Source organism: Panthera pardus, unplaced genomic scaffold (genome assembly GCF_024362965.1).
Source record: "Panthera pardus isolate Hobbes unplaced genomic scaffold, ASM2436296v1 HiC_scaffold_27, whole genome shotgun sequence".
NCBI classification, from domain to species: domain Eukaryota; kingdom Metazoa; phylum Chordata; class Mammalia; order Carnivora; family Felidae; genus Panthera; species Panthera pardus.
In genome coordinates, this window is record NW_026526843.1 from 65,976,883 (window position 1) to 65,999,159 (window position 22,277).

The 22,277-nt window shown below is 35.7% G+C and overlaps 2 long non-coding RNA genes across 5 annotated transcripts in view; one reads left to right on the forward strand and one right to left on the reverse strand.

Annotated features, from left to right (window-relative positions):
- Nucleotides 1-265: 265 nt before the first annotated feature.
- The window catches only part of LOC109260315 (uncharacterized), a 66,502-nt gene continuing 44,490 nt past the window's right edge, over nucleotides 266-22,277 (reverse strand). For 3 of the 4 annotated variants that reach the window (XR_008418219.1, XR_008418221.1, XR_008418218.1), the window contains one exon: nucleotides 266-398. This is a non-coding gene — a long non-coding RNA (uncharacterized LOC109260315). Of the gene's footprint in view, nucleotides 447-22,277 lie in introns of all 4 variants that reach the window. The other variant, XR_008418220.1, reaches the window with a different exon arrangement.
- Nucleotides 9,871-12,108, forward strand: LOC109260314 (uncharacterized). The gene is made up of 2 exons (XR_002076954.2): nucleotides 9,871-10,238; nucleotides 10,951-12,108. It is a non-coding gene; the product is annotated as an uncharacterized LOC109260314 (long non-coding RNA).

The following is a 22,277-nucleotide window of genomic DNA, read 5'->3' on the forward strand; positions in this document are numbered from 1 at the left end:
TGACTCCTGATTTCGACTCAAGTCAGATTCTCATGATTGTGAGATCGAGTTCTGCACTGGGCTCCGTGCTGTCAGTACAGGGCCTGCTTGAGATTCTCTCCCTCTCTCTGCGCCCCTCACCCTTCTCTAAGTAAACAAACTTAAAGAAAATATTTACCTTGGGAAAATATTTTTTTGAAAGACAGGTTACTTACAGAGAACCAACTAAGATTCATATTAAGCTTTGTATGTGTTTTCTACATTTGTCTAAAAATTGCCACAAACCTAACAGCTTTAAATAAAATACATTTATTACATCGTGTTTTCTGAAGGCCAAGAATTTGTGACAGTTTACTTGCATCCTCTGTTTAGGGTCTCACAAGACTGTAATCAAGGTGTTAGCTGGGCTGCATTCTCATCTGGAGAAATAAATGGGGAAGAATATATTTCCAAGTTCATTCAGGTTGCTGAAATAATTTTAAAATTTTTAAATTAAAATTAAAAAAATGACAGGACCAAGAGAGGTTAAAATTTTAAAAATGACAGGGACCAAGAGAAATATCATGTTACCTAGGCATGATATTTCTCAGACTTAAGAAGATAACAAATTACTATGAATTCTGTATGTATATAAAATAGATTACTTTCTTTCCCATGTTTTTACTACTAGCTGCAATTTACTCTTTTACAATTGCCATAGCTAATATTGTGATAGTAAAAAACACAACAAACATTAATTTTATTTCCATCAGCCTACAAAAAATCTTGATGACAGACACTTCTGAATATATGAGGAAATATTTTATTTTTGGAATAAAGTATCATAGCCCAACTTAAGAACACCGATAAGCGATTATAAACTGGTTCTCAAATAAATTTGCCAAAGTGAGTTAAAATTGCTCTACAGGTAAAGTTTTCTAATTATAATTGCTCTAACCTTTTAAGGTTAACATTTGAAAATATTATGAAAGAGAAATGAGAATTTTAATCTAATGCTTAAAAATCAGTCTTCCAAAATTAATTTGAGCATTCTAAGCTCTGAGATGTAAATTTGAAAGTGTTGTTTCTTCAGAAGAATTCTCCTCAAAAGAAATTCCAGGAAGAAATGACAGCCAGAGAATTGCTCAAAACAGAGACAAACAATATATCTGAACAAGAATTTAGAATAACAGTCAAAAGACTAATAGCCTGGCTTTAAAAAAAAAAAAAAAAAAGCATAGAAGACAGCAGAGAATCTATTACTACAGAGATCAGAGACCTAAGAAATAGTCACAATGAATTAAGGAATGGTATAAATGAGATGCAAAATAATAAACTAGATGCAGTGACAGTGAGGATGGAGGAGAGAATAGGTGAAATCAAAGATAAAATTATGGAAAATGATGAAAAAAAGAGGGAAAATAAATGACTAGACCATAAGGAGAGAATTCAAGACCTAAGTGATTCAATGAAATGAAATAATACCTATATCGTAGGAATTCCAGAAGAGAGAAAGGGGCAGAAGGTTTATTTGAACAAATGATAGCTGAGAATGTCTCTAATCTGGGGAAGGAAACAGGCATCCAAGTCCAAGAGGCACAGAGAACTCCCTTCAAAATCAACAAGAACAGGTAAACACCACGACATATCATCATGAAACGCAAAATACAAAGATGAAGACAGAATTCTGAAAGCAGTTAGGGACAAACAGGTATTAAACCACAAGGGTAGACACATAAGGGTAGTAGCAGACCTGTCCATTGAAACTTGGAAGGCCAGAAGGAAGTGTCAGGAAACATGCAATGTGCTGAACAGGAAAAATATGCAGCCAAGAATCCCTTATCCAGCAAGGCTATCATTCAGAATAGAAGGAGAGATAAAGGTTTTCCAAGACATAAACTAAAGGAGTTCACGCAGGAAATTCTAAGAGGGACTCTGTGACTGGAAAGCAGCAAAGATAACAAAGAACCAGAAACACCACCACAAGCATGAAACCTACAGATATCACAATGACACTAAACTCATATCTTTCAATAATCACTCTGAATGTAAATGGACTAAATGCCCCAATAAAAAGACATAGGGTAACAGAATGGGTTTAAAAAAAAAAACAAGATCCATGTATATGCTGCCTACAAGAGATTCATTTTAGACCTGAGGACACCTGCAGATTGAAAGTGAGGGGATGGTGAACCACCTAATATGCTACCAGACATCAAAAGAAAGGTAGAGTAGCCATACTTACATCAGACAAACTATATTCTTTAAAAAGACTGTAACAAGAGATGAAGGGCATTATATCATAATTAAGTGGCCTATCCATCAAGAAGAGCTAACAATTATAGATGTTTATGCCCCCAACATGGAATAACCAAATATATAAATCAATCACAGACATAAATAAATGTATAGATAATAATACCGTGATTGTAGGGGACCTTAATACTCCACTCATAGCAATGCACAGATCATCGGCAGAAGAAAATCAATAAGGAAACAATGGCTCTGAATGACACATTAGACCAAATGGATTTAACAGATATATTCAGAACTTTTCATCCAAAAGCAGCAGAATACACATTCTTCTCAAGTGTGCATGGAACATTCTCTAAAATAGATCACACATTGGGTCAGAAAACAGCCCTCAATAAATATAAGAATTGAGATCATACCATGCATATTTTCAGTTCACAGCACTATGAAACTTGAAATCAACCACAAAAAAAAAATTTGGAAAGTCCCAAATACATGGAGATTAAGGAATATCCTACTAAAGAATGAATGGGTTAACCAAGAAATTAAAGAAGAAATTTAAAAATATATGGAAGCAAATGAAAATGAAAACACAACAGTCCAAACCCTGTGGGATACAGCAAAGGCAGTCCTAAGAGGAAAATACATTGCCATTCAGGCCTATCTCAAGAAGCAAGAAAGGTCCCAAATATACAACCTAACCTCACACCTAAAGGAACCAGAAGGGCAGCAGCAAAGAAAGCACAAAGCCAAAAGAAAAGAAATAATAATGATTAGAACAGAAATAAACAATATAGAATCTAAAAAAAAAAACCAAACAGTAGAACAGATCAATGAATCTAAGAGCTGCCTTTTTGAAAGAATAAACCAAATTGTTAAACCCCTAACTACACTTCTTAAAAAGAATTGAGTACCCAAATAGATAAAATCACAAATGAAAGAGGACAGATGACAACTAACACCAAAGAAATACAATTATTAGAGAACACTATGAAAAAATCATATGTCAACAAACTGGACAATCTGGAAGAAATGGGCAAATTCCTAGACACTCACACACTACCAAAACTCAAATGGGAAGAAATAGAAAATTTGAATACACCCATATCCAGTGAAAAAACTGAATCAGTTATCAAAAAACTCCCAAGTAAGAGTCCTGGACTAGATGGCTTCCCTGGGGAATTCTACCAGACATTTAAAGCAGTTAACTCCTATTCTCCTCAAGTTTTTTCAAAAAATATAAATGGAAAGAAAGCTTCCAGACTCATTCTAGGAAGTCAGCATTACCTTGATTCCCAATCCAGACAAAGACCCCACTAATAAGGAGAATTACAGGCCAATATCCCTGATGAACATGCATGCAAATATTCTCAACAAGATACTAGCAAATCTAATTCAACTGTATATTAAAGGAATTATTCACCATGATCAAGTGGGATTCATTCCTGGGCTGCAGGGTTGGGTCAATAATTGCAGATCAATCAATGTGATACATCACATTATAGAAGAAAGGGTAAGAACCATAGGATCCTGTCAATAGAAGCAGAAAACACATTTGACAAAATACAGCATCCTTTCTTAATTAAAACCCTCAAGAAAGTCAGGATAGAAGGAACACACCTAAACATCATAAAAGCCATATATGAAAAGGCCACAGCTAATATCATCCTCAATAAGGGAAAACAGAAGAGCTTTCCTCCTGAGATCAGGAACACGACAGGGATGTCTACTCTCACCACTGTTGTCTAACATAGTGTTGGAAGTCCTAGCCTCAGCAATCAGACAACAAAATGAAACACAAGGCATCCAAATTAGCAAAGAAGAAGTCAAACTTTCACTCTTCGCAGATGACATGATACTCTACATGGGAAACCCGAAAGATTCCACCAAAAAAACTGGTAGAGCTGATACATGAATTCAGCAAAGTCGCAGGATATACAATTAATGTACAGAGATCAGTTGCATTTCTATACACCAATAATGAAGCAACAGAAAGATATCAAGGTATTGATCGCATTTAGAATTGCACCAAGAACTATAAAAATACCTAGGAATAAACCTAATCAAAGAGGTAAAAGATCTGTATGCTGAAAACTATAGAAAGTTTATGAAAGAAATTGAAGACAAAAAGAAATCGAAAAACATTCCATACTCATGGATCAGAAGAATATTGTCAAAATGTCAATACTACCCAAAGCAATCTACAGATGCAATGCAATCCCAATCAAAATAGCACCAGCATTCTTCACAGAGATAGAACAGTCTTAAAATTTGTATGGAACCAGAAAAGACCCTGAATAACCAAAGTAATGTTAAAAAAGAAAACCAAAGCTGGAGGCATCATAATCCCAGACTTTAGCCTGTATTACAAAGCTGTAATTGAGACAGTATGGTATTGGCACAAAAACAGACACTAGGCCAATGCAACAGAATACAAAACCCAGAAATGGACCCACAAACATACAGCCAACTAATCTTCAACAAACCAGAAAAGAGTATCCATTGGAAAAAAGTCTCTTTAGCAAATGGTGCGGGGAGAACTGAACAACAACATGTATAAGAATGAAACTGGACCACTTTTTTTACACCATACACAAAAATAAACTCAAAATGGATGAAAGACCTAAATGTGAGATAGGAAGCCATCAAAATCCTCGAGGAGGTAACAGGCAGCAACCTCTTTGACCTTTGCCACAGCAATTTACTTGACATGTCTCTGAAGGTAAGGGAAGTAAAACCACAAATGAAGTATTGGGATGTCATCAAAATAAAAACCTTCTGCACAAGAAATGAAACAATCAACAAAACTAAAAGGCAACCAACAAAATGGGAGAAGATATTTGCAAATAACATATTGGATAAAGGGTTAGAATAAAAAATCTATAAAGAACTTACCAAACTCAACACCCAAAAAACAAATAATCCAGTGAAGAAATGGGCAGGAGAGATGAACAGTCTCTTTTCCAAAGAAGACATCCAAAGGCAAACAGACACAATGAAAAGATGCTCAACATCAGTCATCTTCAGGGAAATACAAATGAAAACAAGCTGCTCAGAGTGGCAAAAATTAACAACTCAGGAAACAAAACAGATGTTGGCAAGGATGTGGAAAAAAGGGAACACTCCTAAACTGTTGGTGGGAATGCAAACTGGTGCAGCCACTCTGGAAAAGTGTGGAGGTTCCTCAAAAAAATTAAAAAAGAATTACCCTACACCCCAGCAATAGCACTACTCAGAATTTATCCAAAGGATACAGGAGTGCTGATTCATAGGGGCACATGCACCCCAATGTTTATAGCAACACTATCAACAATAGCCAAACTATGGAAAGAGTCCAAATATCCATCAATTGATGAATGGATAAAGAAGATGTGGTATATATACACAATGGAATACTATTTGGCAATGAAAAAGAAATATTACCATTTGCAACAACATGGATACAACTAGAGGGTATTATGGTAAGCTTAAATAAGAGAAAGACAAATATCGTATGATTTCACTCATATGTGGAATTTGAGAAACCTAACAGATGACCATAGAGAAAGGGAAGGAAAAATAAGATACAGAGACGGGGGTAAGCCCTAAGAGACTCTTAATTAGAGAAAACAGACTGAGGGTTGATGGGGGTGGAGGGCTGGGGAAGTGGGGAAGATGGGTGAAGGGCACTGAGGAGAGCACTTGTTGGGATGAGCATTGAGTGTTGTATATAAGTGATGAATCACAGGAATCTATTCTTGAAGCCAAGACTACACTGCTCGTTAGCTAACTTGACAATAAATAAATAAAAACAAAGAAAAAAAGAAAAGAAACTGTTGTTTCTTATTATTTCACTTCACACACATAAAGTAGTTGTATTAGTTAGGGTTCTCCAGATAAATAGAAATAGAACCAATAGGGGAGATGTATATATATATACACACATAAATACACATACATATACATATATTATAGGAATTAAATCATGTAATTATGAAGGCTAAGTCCCACGATCTGCTGACTGTAAACTGGACAATCAGAAAATCTGGTGGTATACTTCAGTCTGAGTCTGAAGTTCTGGGAACTAGGGGAGCCAATGGTGTAACTTAGTCAAGATTGAAAGCCTAGGGGAGGAGAGATGTGCTGCTGTAAGTCCTGGAGTCTGAAGCCTGAGACCAGGAACTCCAATGTCTGATAGTAGGAAAGAGAATTCCTTTGCCTTTTTGTTCTATTGAGGCCCTCAACAGATTGGATGGAATTTCTCAAATAAAAATGTTCAAAATATTTTCATGTACTTATAGCTGCTGATGTATCAACTTTGGAGAAATGTCTTATTTAAGCTCTTGGTGTATTTGGTTTTGAGTTTATTTATTTTGAGAGAGAGAGAGAGAGAGAGCGAGAGAGAGAAAGAGAGGAAGACAGAGCAGGGGAGGAGCAGAGAGGGAGAATCCCAAGCAGGTTTTGCACTGTCAGCATGGAGCCTGATGTAGGGCTTGATGTGGAATTTGACATGGGACTGGAAGACGGGTTTGAACTCACACTGTGAGATCATGACCTGATCAAAAGTCTGATGCTTAACCAACTAAACCACCCAGGTGCCCCTCTTGGTGCATTATAAATTGGGTTTTGTTTCTGTTTTTTAATTGGAAGTGTTCTTTATATATTCTGCATGCTAGTACTTTCTTTTTAAAAAAAAATTTAATGTTTTTATTTGATTTTTGAGAGACAGAATGCAAGCAGGGGGGAGAAGCAGATAGAGAGGGAGACACAGAATCCCAAGCAGGCTCCAGGCTCTGAGCCATCAGCACAGAGTCTGACGCGGGATCAAACCCCTGAACCGCAAGATCATGACCTGAGCTGAAGTCAGATGCTTAACCAATTGAGCCATCCAGGCACCCCACATGCTAGTACTTTCTTAAATATATTTTTTCCAAGTATTTCCAATTTTGTGGGTTGTCTTTTCACTTTCCTGACAGTGTCCTATGGTATAAAAGTTTATGTTTGATGGAAGTCCAATTTATTTTCTTTTCGTGATTTTAATTTCAGTGTTATACCTAAGAATCAACTGCCAAATTAAAGGTCAGGAAATTTTAACTATATTTTCTATTAAAGTTTTTATAGTGTTAGCTCATACATTTAGCTTTTCATTGATTTTGAGTTCATTTTTGTAAAGGGTATGAAGTAAAGGTCCAACTACATTCTTTTCTAAGTTGCTCTCCAGTTGTTGAAGGACCATCTGTTGAAGAGATTATTCTTTCATAATTGAGTCATCTTGGCAACCTTCTAAAAATCAATTAGCCATAGATGTATGGGAGTATTTCTGGACTCTCTTTTCTTTTCCATTGGCTGATATGTCTATCCTTATAAAAATACCACATTGTTTAGATTACTATAACTTTGTTGTAAGGTTTGAAAAAAGGAAGTGTCCATCATCTAGATTTGTGTTTCTCAAGATTGTTTAGGCTATCCAGGGCCCTTTGTAATTCTGTATCTATTTTAGGATCAGCTTTTCCATTTCTATAAAAATGACAGTTGAGATTTTGATAAGGATTGCATTCAATCTGTATCACTTTAAGGGCTGCCACCATGCTAAAATATGCTTTCCAGTAAATGAACACAGGATGCCTTTCCATTTGTTTAGGTTTTCTTTTATTTCTCTCAGCGAAGTTTTATAGACTTAAATTTACAAGCCTCCCACCTACTTGAATAAATGTACCCTATTTTATTCTTTATGCTAATATTATAGATGGAATTGTTTCCTTACTTTCCCTTTTGCATTGTACATAGCTACTGTATAAAAATACAACTGACTTTTGTGTATTTTGCAAATGCTCTGAAACTTTGCTGAATTTCTTACAAGCTCTACTGGTTTTTCATGCAGATTCTTTAGGACTTCCTACATGTAAGATCACCTCATCTGAGATTAAGACAGCTTTACTTCATCCATTCCAATTTCAGTGTATTTTATTCTTTTTCTTGCCTGACTGCTCTGGCTAGAACTTGTAGCACAAAGCTAAATACGAGTGGCATCATAGTTTTATTTGTGATAACAAAGGGAAGACAGACTTTTCACAGTAAGTATGTTAGCTGTTTTTCACAAATGCTTTTCATCCTGTTGAGGAAATTCCATTCTATTTTTAGTTTGTAGAGCTTTGTACATTGTGAAAGGGTGTGGATTTTGTTAACATGTTGCTACATTTGATTTACTAGTACTTTATTAAGGTTTTTGGCATTTATAGATAAGGTATATATAGGTTGTGTTTGACACTGGTACAAGGGAAATGTCTCAAAATGAGCTGGAGTGTTTTCTCAATTTTATTTTCTGAAAGAGGTTGAAAAGTGGTATTAATTCTTTAATTTCTGAAAGAACTCACCAGTGGAACAATTTGGTACTAGGCTATTCTTGTGTCAGGTCATTTTTTAAAACACAATTTCCTGATATGAAATCCATATAACATCAAAGTAACAATTTTAAAGTAAACAGCTTAGTAGCATTAAACCACATTCACATGATCTACCTGCAAAATGTTTACCTCACTCAAAACACTGTAGTCATTAAACAGTTTCTCCACATTGCCTCTCCAAGCTTGTGGCAGCTACCAATCAAAATTCTTTTTCAAAGGAATTATCTATATGTATGGAATCATACATATGACCTTTGTGTCTACTTTCATTCACTTCGCATAATGTTTTGTAAGTTCATCGACACTATAGCATGTATCAGTAATTCATGACTTTTCATGCCTGAATAATACTCCATTTTATGCATATACCAAAATTTTATTACTTTGGACATTTGCACTGTATTCTACTGCAGCTAAACCATTTTAAATAGCAGTTATGTAGACATTTCAATTTATGCACATTCTTGCCAAGACTTATTATTTTTCATGTTTTTTAAAAACCATGTTTATTTTGATAGAGAGCACACAAGCAGGGAAGGGCAGAGAGAGGAGAGGAAGAATCCCAAGCAGACTCCACGCTATCAGCACAGAGCCCCAACGTGGGGCTCTATCCCATGAACTGAGATCATGACCTGAGCCAAAACTAAGAGTTGGATGCTTAACTGACTGAGCCACCCACATGCCCCTATTCTTCATGCTTAAAAATATTTTTTTTTCACACTTACTCATTTTTGAGATTGAAAGCATGAGCAGGGAAGGGGCAGAGAGAGAGGGAGACACAGAATCCAAAGCAGGCTCCAGGCTCTGAACTGTCAGCACAGAACCCGACGTGGGGCTTGCACCCATGAACCATGAGATCATGACCAGAGCCGAAGTCGGACACTTAACCGACTTCAAGCCACCCTGGCGCCCCTTTCACGCTTTTTAAATTACAAGCAAACTAGTGGATGTGAAATGATCTCACTGTGGTTCTGATTTTCACTTCACTTACGTCTAATGTGAAGAATGTTTCATGTGTTTTTTGTCCATTTGTACATTTTCTTTGAAAAAATGTCTTTTCAAGATTTTGCATTTTAATTGTCAATTTGTTATTGAGATGTGACCAGGTTTTTAAAAAATACATAACATATTCATGGGGCACCTGGGTGGCTTGGTCGGTTAAGCGTCCGACTTCGGCTCAGGTCATGATCTCACGGTCTGTGGGTTCGAGCCCCGCGTGGGGCTCTGTGCTGACAGCTCAGAGCCTGGAGCCTGTTTCAGATTCTGTGTCTCCCTCTCTCTGTGACCCTCCCCTGTTCATGCTCTGTCTCTGTCTCAAAAATAAATAAAAACGTTAAAAAAAAAAGTACATAACATATTCTTGATACCAGACCTTTAATATATGCTTTGTAAATATTTTCTCATCGTCTGCATATTGTCATTTTATTTTCTTGGTAATGTCTCTGGATGCATGGAAGTATTAATTTTTGATGAATTGAATATATTATTTGTTTTTGCTTCTGCTTTAGGAATCACATTTAAGATTCTATCATCAAATCCAAGGTCATGAAGATTTATTCCTATTTTCTACTGAAAGTTATAGAGATTTAACTCTTGTATTTGGGATGCTGATACATTTTGAGTTAATTCTGTAGAAGGTGTAAGGTAGGGGTCCATCTTCATTTCTTTGCATGTGGAAATCCAGCTGTCCAAGCACTATTTGTTGAAGGGACTCTTCATTCCTGTAAATCATCTTGGGACCCTCATCAATAATCAACTGGGTACAGATGTATGGGTTTATTTCTGGAACCTCAATTCTATTCCAGATTCTATTAAGCTTTGAAATAAAAACTTGAGTCCTTCAACTTTATTCTTTTTCAAGATTGACTTGGGTATTCAGAAACCCTAGCAATTTTATATGAATTTCTGGATTAGCTTTTTCACTTCTGCATAAAATGTTGTTCAGATTTTGAAAGAGATTGCATTGAATGTGTAGATCACTATGGGTTGCACCAACATCTTAAGAACATTGTATTACATTACACGAACACAGGATGTTTTGCCATTTATTTACATGTTCTCTAATGTATTCCAGCAAAGTTTTGCAGTTTTCACTGAACATGCATTTTACCTCTCAGGTTAAATTTATCCCTAGGTATTTTCTTTTGTATGCATGGAATTATTTTAATTTTTCACACTGTAATTAGCTATAGAAATGCAATTAATTTTATGTGATTTTTAACCCTTTAACTTTGCTGATTCTGTTATTATGTCTGAAACTGTGCCCATAGGGTTAATGAGGTTGAAACTAGCAGAAAATTTAAAGCTTGTGTTTCAGAGAACTGTTTTCCCCTAATCAGCCATTGTATCTTTTCAGAACCCACCAATAAATCCACTAGCTGTCTCTGCAGAAGCCTGGACTCAAGGTCAACTAATATGGTTCCAGCCTATGAACAAGCAAAGTTCCATTCAGTTTATGCCAGTTCTGAGAGCATGCAAGTAGCTCCTTCTTCTTGTTCTAAGATAACCTCCTGACATCAGGGACTGAATTTTGCCTCATTTTGATGTTAACTTTCCACCCCAAAGTGAACAAGGAATGTATGTTACATATATGTTTGCTCAATGAGCATGTTCCACCTTTCCTCATGAATAGTCACAAGTTTCCCCACTCTTTTCTTCAATATGTATGTAATCTCAACTCCTATGGTTATAAAAAACTTGTTCTCTCCACCTTTGCGGAGTTGGATTTGAGGCTTGCCCTCCTGTCTCGTTTGGCTGCCTCTCAAATAAACCCTTTCCTTACTGCATACTGTTATTTTAAAATGCATAGATTCATCTAAACAACACAAAGCAAAAACTTCTATAACCAACAAAATAACTTGTCTACTCTCATCTCATACTTAACCTCAGGAAAACAACTTATTCTGTGTTACTATACTTTGCTTTTACCAAAACATCATCTATATATAGGAATTTTGAATATGGATTCCTTCACCTACCAAAATCCATTTGAAATTCATCTACATTGCTCATGTATCAATAGTTCATTCTGCATTATTGTTTAGTTTTACATTATATGGATGTAGCACATTTTATTCATCCAATACTCTATTTGAGGGTCATTCAGGTTTTTTTCCAGTTTGGGCTGACAAAAAAAAAAAAAAAAAAAAAAGCTACTATGTTTTGATGGTGCACAACATTAACGCACAGTTCTATGTTAGAACACAGATTATTTCAACTTGGATAAATACCTTTAAGAGTAACTGCTTGGCCATATAATAGATGTACATTTAATTTTCTAAAAAACTGACAAACTGCTTTTACAAAGTACCTGTCTCATTTGATAAGCAATGCATAGGACTTCCATTTATTCTCTATCTTTAGCAGCACCTTAAAATGTTGGTTTTTCTTATTCAGCCATTCAAGATGTTTAGTGACGTCATGGTGATTTTAATCACCATTTCCTTAATGACAAATGGATGCTATTTTTCTATTTGCTTGTGTATTAATAAAAAATGTATTTCCATCTTCTGTACATTTAATCGTGATATAATTCATATGCTACAAAATTAACCCTTTTCACTACCCACTTATTCTTTCTAGTCTCTGAAAACTACTCTTTACTTCTGCTCTATCACATAATAAATGGCATTTTGTGTCTGGCTTCTGCCATTTGCATAATATTTTCAAATTCATCCATATTGTACCAAGCATCAGTACTCTATTTTTTTTTCATTGTAGAATTTTTTTTTTTTTTTATCAATAGGGGATCACTTTATTTCATCAATTTTTTTTATTTTCTATTTTTTTAAATTTACATCCTAATTAGTATATAGCGCAACAAAGGTTTCAGGAGATTTTTTAGTGCCCCTTACCCATTTAGCCCATCCCCCCTCCCACAACCCCTCCAGTAACCCTCAGTTTGTTCTCCATATTTATGAGTCTCTTGTTTTGTCCCCTTCCCTGTTTTTATATTATTTTTGTTTCCCTTCCCTTATGTTCATCTGTTTTGTCTCTTAAGTCCTCATATGAGTGAAGTCATAGTACTATATTCTTTTTATTATAATTTATTTCACTTTTTTGGCAGTGTCTCTTTAAGCATGAAAGTTACTAATTTTGATGAATTTTATGTACAGGTTGTCTTTGGCTGCTTGTACTTTACATATCATATCAAATCCAAGGTCACGAAGATGTACAACTGCTTTGGTTATTTCAGCTCTTAAATTTAGGTCTTTGATTCATGTTGTCATCATTTTTGCAGTGTTAAATCCTTGGACAAACTTCTTTTGTTTGGAATGGGGATATCCACATATCCCAATATTATTTGTTGAAAAGATTATTGTTCTCCACTGCACTGTCTTGACACCCTTTTCAGGGAATCAATTAATCATATACATATGAGTATATTTGTGGACTTTCAATTCTATCCTTCCATATGCCTTTGTAACCTAACCTATAGGTCTATCCTTAACAATATTACTATTCTTATGTACTGGATTTTTGTACTAACTTTTAAAAAAGTAAAATGTAAGTTCTGCACTTCAGTTCTTTTTCAGATTGCTTTGTCTATTCTGTAGCTGTATTTCCATGTGAATTTTAGAATCAGCTTGCCAATTTCTACAAAAAAAGCCAGTTAGAACATTGATGAGACTGTACTAAATCTCTGGATCAATTTGGGGAGCTGCCTAACAAACTACCACTGGAAAGCTTAAAACAAGAAAAACTGGTTCTTCCACAGTTCTGGAGACTAGAAGACAGAAATGAAATTGTCAGCTTAAAGCAAGTGAAATTAATTCTCTCACCATTCTGGAGGACAGAAATCTGAAATCAAAATATTCACAGCCGTGCTTCTTCTGAAGCATATTTCTCTTCCATATTTCTTCTTCCATATTTCTCTAAGCTTTTAGTGTAGCTAGCAATCCTTAGTGTTCTTGATCGTGTAGAAACATCAATCTCTGCCTTTGCAATCATATGCCATTTTCCCTGTATATCTCTTTCTTTTGTGTCCTCTCCTTACAGGAACACCAGTCCCATTGGATTAAAGCCCCAACCTCCTCCAAAATAACCTCATATTAACTTGATGACATTTGCAAAGCCCCTATTTCCAAATAAGATCAAATTCATAGGAAACAGAGATCAGAATGTTAATAATATCTTTTAGGGGTACATAGTTCAACCCAGGACACCATCTTAACATTACAAATTTTTCCAATTCATGAACAAGGTGTTTAGTTCTTAAATTTCTTGTAATGTGGTTTTACTAGTTGTCAGTGTAAAACTCTTACTTCTTTTGTTCAATTTATGCCTAAGTATTTTTATTCTTTTGGATACTATTGATGGGGAAACATAAGGTAAGCTGACAGGCTGCAAACACCTCCCCCACCCCTAGGTGGGATATGTGTGATATTCCTCAGGCACTCCTGACTGTCCATGGGTCTCCATCAGTTTGCAAATATCTTAGTAAATTACAAGAAAAAGGCAAGCTTATCAGTAGCCTAATCTCCAGAAACCTATAGGCTCAGTTTTCTGGAGCCCCAACATCACCCCTCAATAATGATATGGGGAAACAAAGGCAAAAGGAAATGGCAGGTAAAATTAAATTTCCTTACAACCTGCAGCCCATTGACAGATAATTGAGGCTGGCAGAGGAAAACATTTCTCCAGGAACTCCCTACTGTCTTAATGTTAATGCTTTGCTAGAGGGAAAAACAACCTTAGCTTGACAATAGCAAGGCCTCGGGTATCTTAGAGTCCTCTTTAGCATATCAAAGTCCCTCTGGAGGCCTCCCTTTTGACTTTACCTCCCCCAACTTCAAAGTATATACTGAACCACTCTTCACAACCCCAGTGCACCTCTTTCTGCCCAAGGGTCCAGTCCCCATGCTTTAATAAAATCACCTTTTTGGGGGCGCCTGGGTGGCTCAGTCGGTTAAGCGTCCGACTTCGGCTCAGGTCACGATCTCGGGGTCCGTGAGTTCGAGCCCCGCATCGGGCTCTGGGCTGATAGCTCAGAGCCTGGAGCCTGCTTCCAATTCTGTGTCTCCCTCTCTTTCTGCCCCTCCCCCGTTCATGCTCTGTCTCTGTCTCAAAAATAAATAAAAACGTTAAAAAAAAAATTAAAAAAAAAAATCACCTTTTTGTACCAAAGACATCTTCAAGAATTCTTCCTTGGCTGTCGTAGACTCCGGACCCCACGAACTCCCACCATCACCCCAAAACTTCAGCACTATTGTAAATGGAATTTTCATAGTTTCATTTTCAAACTGTTCATTGCTACTATACAGAAATACAACTTATTTTCTATTTTTTCTTCTATCTGGCAATCTTCCTGAAATCATTTATTAGATCTAATCATGTTATGTGGGTTACCTAGGATTTTCTACATACAAGATCATTTCATCTGTGAATACAATTTTTCTTCTTCCTTTCCAATCTAGATGCAATTTGTTTTTCTTGCCTTGAATGACCTGAATGAAATTTCTAGTGTAATGTCAAAAAGAAGTAGTAAAAGCAGACATTCATGTCTTGCTCCTGATCTCAAGGGGAAAGTATTGAGTCATTAAACATTAAGTTTCTTGGGGAGCCTGGGTGGTTCAGTCAGTTGAGCGTCTGACTTCGACTCAGGTCATGATCTCACAGTTCATGAGTTCAAGCCCCGCGTTGGGCTCTGTGCAGACAGCTCGGAGCCTGGAGCCTGCTTTGGATTCTGTGTCTCCCTCTCTCTCTCTCTGCCCCTCCCCAGCTTGCACTCTGTCTCTCCCTCTCTCAAAAATAAACATTAAAAAAAATTTTTTTTTAAAAACCCACATTAAGTTTCTTAGCTGGAGATTATTCCTAAATACCCATTATTCGGTTGAGAAAGTGATCTTCCATTCCTTAACATGAACACGTGTTGGATTTTGTCAAGTGCTTTATATCATCTATTGTGCTTATGTGTATTTTAAAATGCATCCATTTTCTGGATGTACCACAGGTTATTCATCCATTCACCTACTAAAGGATGTCTTTTTTACTTCCACCTGGGCAATTATGAATACAACTGCTATAAACATTCATGTGCAGACTGTGTAGACATAAGTTTTCAACTTTTTTGGGTAAATATCAAAGAGCATGATTGCTGGATTGTATAGTAAGAGTCTGTTTACTCTTGTAAGAGCCATTTTGAATCTCTACCAGCAATGAAGGGGAGTTACTGATGTTCCACATTCTTGTCAGCACATGGTATTGTCAACGTTTCAGAATTTGGCCATCTCATAGGTATGTAGAGGTATCTCATTGATGTTTTTAAATTTACATTTCCCTTTTCTTATGTTTACAACATATCTGTATATTTTCTTTGGTGAGGTGTCTGTTAAGGCCTTTGACCCACTTTAAAAATTCTTAGGGGCTGTAGGAGGGGGGATGGCCTAAATGGGTAAGGGGCATTAAGGAATGTACTCCTAAAATCATTGTTGCACTATATGCTAATTTGGATGTAAATTAAAATAAAATATCTCGAAAAAAATAAAAATTTAAAAAAATTTTAAAAATTCATTGTATATACTAGATTAACAGCTCTTTATCAGATATGTCTTAAAAAAATATTTTCTCCCAATGTGTAGCTTGTCCTGACAATCTCTGGACATTGTCTTTCACAAAGCAGAGATTTTTAATTTAATGAAGTCTAGCTTATCAACTATTTCTTTCATAGACTGTACCTTTGGTGTATCTAAAGAGTTATTGGCATACCCAAGGTCACTTAGGTTTTCTATTATCTTGTAGGACTTTAAATTTGCATTTTAAATTTACTGTAAAATGCCTGGGATTCATTTGGAGTTAATTTTTACAAAGAGTATAAGGTTTGTGTCTAGATTCACTTTTCCCATATGCATATCTAGTAGTTCCAACACTGTTTGTTAGAAAGATTACTTTTGCTTCATTGTATTGACATTGTCCTTTGTCATAGGTCAGTTGGCAATATTTATTTGGGTCTATTTCTGGCTATCCTATTTCATTGATAGATTTGTTTATTTGTTGGATAATACCACAGTATTTTGATTACTGTATCTTTAAAGTAAGTCTTGATGTACAATAGTATCAGTCCTCTAAGTCTGTCCTTCTCCTAGAATAATGTGGTTGGAAATGTGGGGTCTTTTTGTCCCTCCATATAAACTTTAGAAGCAGTTTGTTGATATCCACAAAATAAGTTCCTGAGATTTTGATTAGGATTACATTGAATCTATCAATCAAGTAGGAAAGAACATACATCTTAAAGATACTGAGTCTTCCTTATCCACAAACATGAGTATCTCTCCATTTATTTAAATCTTGATTTCTACCATCAGAATTTTATAATTTTCCTCAAACAGATCTGGTATATATTTTATTAAATTTCTACTTAAGTATTTCATTTTGGGAGGTGTCAATGTAAATGGTATTGCATTTTAACTTCAAATTCCACTTTTTAATGGTGGTATACAAACAAGCAATTGACAAAAACCTTGTATCTCACAACCTTGCCACAATCATTTTAGTTCCAGTTTGTGTGTGTGTCAGTTTGGATTTTCTACACAATCACATCATCTGCAAAGACAGTTATACTTTTTCCTTCCCATCTGTATTCCTTTAATTTCTATTTTTTGCCCTATTGCATTAGCTAGAATTTCCAGTACAATGTTGAAAAGAAGTGGTAAGAGGTGACATCCTTGCTTTTACCTGATTTTAATGAGAAAGCTTCTAGTTTCTCACCATTAAGCATAATGTTAGCTGTAGTTTGTCTATGGATAGATCATCTTTATGAGATGAGGGAATTCCCCTCTATTCCTAGTTTACTGTAACTTTTTATCACAAATGGGTGTTGGATTTTGTGAAATGCTTTTCCTGCAAGTAAAATCATATGGTAATTATTTTTCTTTGGCTGACTTATTTCACTTAACATAATACACTCTATGTCCATCCATGTTGTCACAAATGGCAAGATCTCATTATTTTTAATGACCGAGTAATATTCCATTATATTACACACACCCACACACCACATCTTTATCCATTTACCTACTGATAGACATTTGGGTTGTTTCCGTAACTTTGCTATTATAAATAACACTACACTAAACACAGGGGTGCATGTATCTGTTTAAGTTAGCGTTTTTTGTTTTCTTTGAGTAAATACCCAGTGATGGGATTATGGGATCATATGGTATTTCTATTTTTAATTTTTTGAGGAGGCTCTATACTGTTTTCCACACTGGCTATACCAGTTTACATTCCTAACCACCAGTGCACGAGGTCTCCCTACTTCCCAAATCCTCATCAACATGTTATTTATTGGCTTATTGATACTAGCCATTGTGACTGATGTGAGGTAGTATCTCATTGTGGTTTTTATTTGCATTTCCCTAATGATTAGCAATGCTGAACACACCCTCATGTGTCACTTGCTATCTGTATGTCTTTTAAAAAATATCTATTCAGGTCCTCTGCCCATTTTTTTACTGGATTGTTTTGTTGGTGTTGAGTTGTATAGTTCTTTATATATTTTGGATATTAACCCTTTCTCAGATATATCATTTGCAAATATTCTCCCATCAAGTAAGTTGCCTTTTTATTATGTTGATGGTTTGCTTTGCTGTGCAAGGTTTTTTATTTTGGTGTAGTTTCAATAGTTTATTTTTGCTATTGTTTCCCTTGCCTTAGAAGACATAGCTAGAAAAATGTTGCTAAGGCTAATATCTAGGAGAATACTTCCTGTGTTCTCTTCTAGAAGTTTTATGGTTTCAGGGCTCACATTTAGGTCTTTAATCCCTTGTGAGTTTATTTTGGTGTATGGTGTAAGAAAGTGGCCCAGTTTCAGGACAGTTACATGTAAAAGAATGAAACTGACCTAGGGGACTAGGGCTTACTGAGACAGCAGGCATGTTAGGGTGTCCAGACCCTGCTATTGTCTGCACTACCAAAGTGGAAGGAAATGTAAACATTAGTGTCTATCAGCCCCCCCCCCCCAACCCCGGAGAGAATTCCAGCAGGCCACCTACCATTTGGCAGAAGAGTAGTTCCTTTATATTTTAGTTGCCTTTTCCAACTACAATTTTTCTTTGCCCCAGGGCAGATGAATCTGCTTCTGGTACCTCAGTACTATCCTTCCCTACTGCAGTTTGAAGCATCAGGAATGGGTTTCCCATCATTAGTGTGTCTCTCCTACCATTCTCTAGGTTATCCCTCTCTATCCTTTGTTGTATAGAAGCTGTCCAGACTTCTTAAATATATGTGTTTTTGTTTATATATATTTGTGTATCTGTGTATATGTACACATGTACTTCCTAGCTGAAAGGGCAAAAACCCCAGGAGCAATGAGCAATCTACTGCCTAGATCTCGGTTTCTAAATACTATTCCTCCACTAAAAGGCTCCTAAAAAAATGTATAATTGTAAGATGAGGCAGGATAGGTACAAGATGAGTCTTACAACAACAAAAGTAAGGACGTTCTCAAATATGTGTTGGGGATATATCACAAAAACACAAAAAGACAGTTTGAAGGGGCTCACACTGTCCAAAAAATCTAGATCATTTTGATCACAAAAATAAATATGATGAATTATAAGCCATTGAAAAAAAGCTAAGAATTCGAATCCCTCATGATAATTAATAAATAGAGAGAAGGTAGGTTTTGTGCTTATGGTATTATGCTGAGGCCTGACCGATAAATCTAGAGAGAGTACCAGAGTTGCAAAACAATCATGGTAAAGAATGGGCAAGGTAAAAGGCTAAATACAAGGAGACATGTTTGATAGGGAGAATATTTTCCTGATCATAAATGTCTCACTACATTTTGATGGAATCATTGTGTATTCTAGACTGCAACAACATGAATATTCAGGTTGCCATACTGTACTACAGTTTTTCAAGGCTGTAGAAATGCTGCAGATTAAAGAAGGCTAAAAAGACATGACAAGTAAATGCAATACTTGTACCTAGACTGAATGCAAACTTAGAAGGGGTAAAAATGCTATTAAGAAAACATGGCTATGTAATATGAAGGGTAGTTTAGAAAAATGAGGTTGACAAATTTACTATGGTTATAAAAACAAATCCAATTCTTAGGAAGTATCCACTTAAGTATTTATAAGTAAAGGACCAAACAGTCTAGAAAAAAACTATTCACAGTGGAAGAGGAGGAGCACAAAAGATAAAACAAGTGATGTAAAATGTGAACAAAAGACAAATCTTGATAAGGGAATAAATGTGTTCATTGTATTATTTTTTGGTAAATTGTTGAAGTATGAAATTGTTTTCAAATAAATTTTTAGGAAGAATGATATCTACAACATTAAAAAAAAAACTAACGTAAAACAGAATCCAGAATATTTAAAGTCACAAATCAATTAACAAAATTAAAAAATAAAACAAGCCAACAGATAACAGTGAATGACATGAACAGAAACTTCAGAAAATAAGAAAGCAATCAGTAATAAGGCTATGAAAAGATCTTCGCATAAGCACAAGATACCATTTTATATCCATTATACTGGCAAATTTTTAAAAACAAATAACAAAGTGCTGAAAAGAACAAGTAGGGGTGGGGGGGGAAGGGATATAGACAGGAAAGAAAATGATATAGAGAAACCAATATTCTCAGACCCTTTGGTGAAAGTATAAATTAGGACAATCTGGAGAGTAACACACATTTCACTTTAAATACAATGCAATTTTAACTTTAAGTTTAAAAACTAAAGAAATTCTCATAGATGTTCATAAGAACTCATTTTAAGTCAATAACTAGAAACAACCTAAAAGTCCATCGATAGAATAATAGATCTACTGTATTTTCACCAAGCGGAATATGACACAGTAATTGAAATAAATTGATTAGATCAATACATTTATCAAATCAGATAAATCCAAGGGTGAAATACTAAAAAATTTAAAAACTAGTATAGGTATTAATCAGAAAGGACATGGGCTGTAAATAACTACTATGGATACAGAAGTCCATACTTGCTCATTACCCTATATGTCCAAACACATGAGTGAAAAAAATCAAATGGTGGGATAAATAAAATGATATAAATTTTATAGTTTAAGTACATCAAAATACCATTAATCTATAACTGCACAAAGTATAAAAATGCATAGTAAGGATATACACCTTCAGAACAGGACTTACTTATGTGGAATGGAGATGTACAAAAGGGACTTCAACTGTACCTATGTTATTTAAATTTTTTAAAAATCTAAAACAAACATGGTAAAGTGTAAGATTTGTTAAAGCAGAATAGTGGTAAGAAGTGTTCAGTACGTCATTTCCAGTATTTTCTGTCTGAAATATTTCATCTAAAAAACTGTATTTAAAATCTTCAGATGGCTTGTTGTTTTCACCACAATGAAGTGCAAATTACCAAGGAAAACCTTGTGGGTTCTGTACACTCTAGCCCCAAACTATGTCTATCTTATCACCTACCACTCACTCTCCACCTCATATAACCCTGTTACAGATACAAACAATAGTACTTAGTACAAGTATTAGTACTTGGCGTGTCTCGGCCTGGGTTCCTGTTAACAGCTCTGAGCCCTATATGCATCCATTGGGACTAGGTGCTCTTTCCAAGCTTGTTCAACACTGGCACTCAACTATAAGACAAAAATGATTTGTTGGCCTGTTGATCATGGGTATCTTAGCAGCAGTAGGCATTATCGCCTCTGCCACTGTCACTGGAATCAGTCTACATTATACTATCCAAACAGCTATGTCCTTAATAAATTTACAGTTAACGCTATTGAAGAATTAATAGGCCAAACTTCTATTGATAGACAAGTTCTGGCCCACCTCGAAGCTCTTGAGACTGCAGTGGAATTTATTGAGAAAAGACAGGACGCCTTGATCCTCCACTCTAAACTAACCTGCAACCCTAACTACCAACATATTTGCGTGACTGGCATTCCTTATAATCACTCTCAATCTTGGGATGCTGTCTAGACACACCTTCGCAGTGTTTTTTCTTCCAACCTCTGTAACAATATAGAAAATTTAGATGTGACCTTGCACCAACAAGTACAATATGCAGAAGACCAACTAAGAAATGAATGGGCTGATTCCTGGGCAATGTAGCATAACCTAAATCCTTTCTCATTTATAGCCAGCATCCATCTCAAATTCTGGATAACTCTGTGTCTCTTTTTATATCTTTGCAGAATCACCCTCCAAGCCACCCGACAGCAAAACAAGGACCAAGAGCTCGTCTTGACAGTCCTCTCACACAAGACCAGAAGAACCAAGAAAAACAAGAGGGAACTGTGGGGAATAAGTTTAAGAATTCTCTAGGCTTACACCAATGGGTTAACAAGGCTTAGAGCAGAAAGCCGCTTTTGCTTCCACAGTAACAGGTAGGGGAGGAAAGCTGCCACAGGTAGAAAGTGCCCAAGGCTAGTCATTAAAAAAAAAAAAAAAAAAAAAAAAAAAAAAAAAAGGATAGAGCTGCAGGGTGAAAACGCCCAAGGCTAGCTAGCAAGAAAAATGCCTCCTTAACCTTAAGGTGGCATGCCCCACTTACCTTAATCCCTAGAAAAGTTAAGATAAAATAAACAGATATGGTGCCTGCTTTAAGTAAAGTGCCTGCAGTAAAAGCACTGAGATGCTATGCTGATTTGTCTCGACCCTAACCCCTAACACTGCATACCTTCAAAACCCCTTTTCTCACACACATGAATTAATGATTACTATTTTATTGT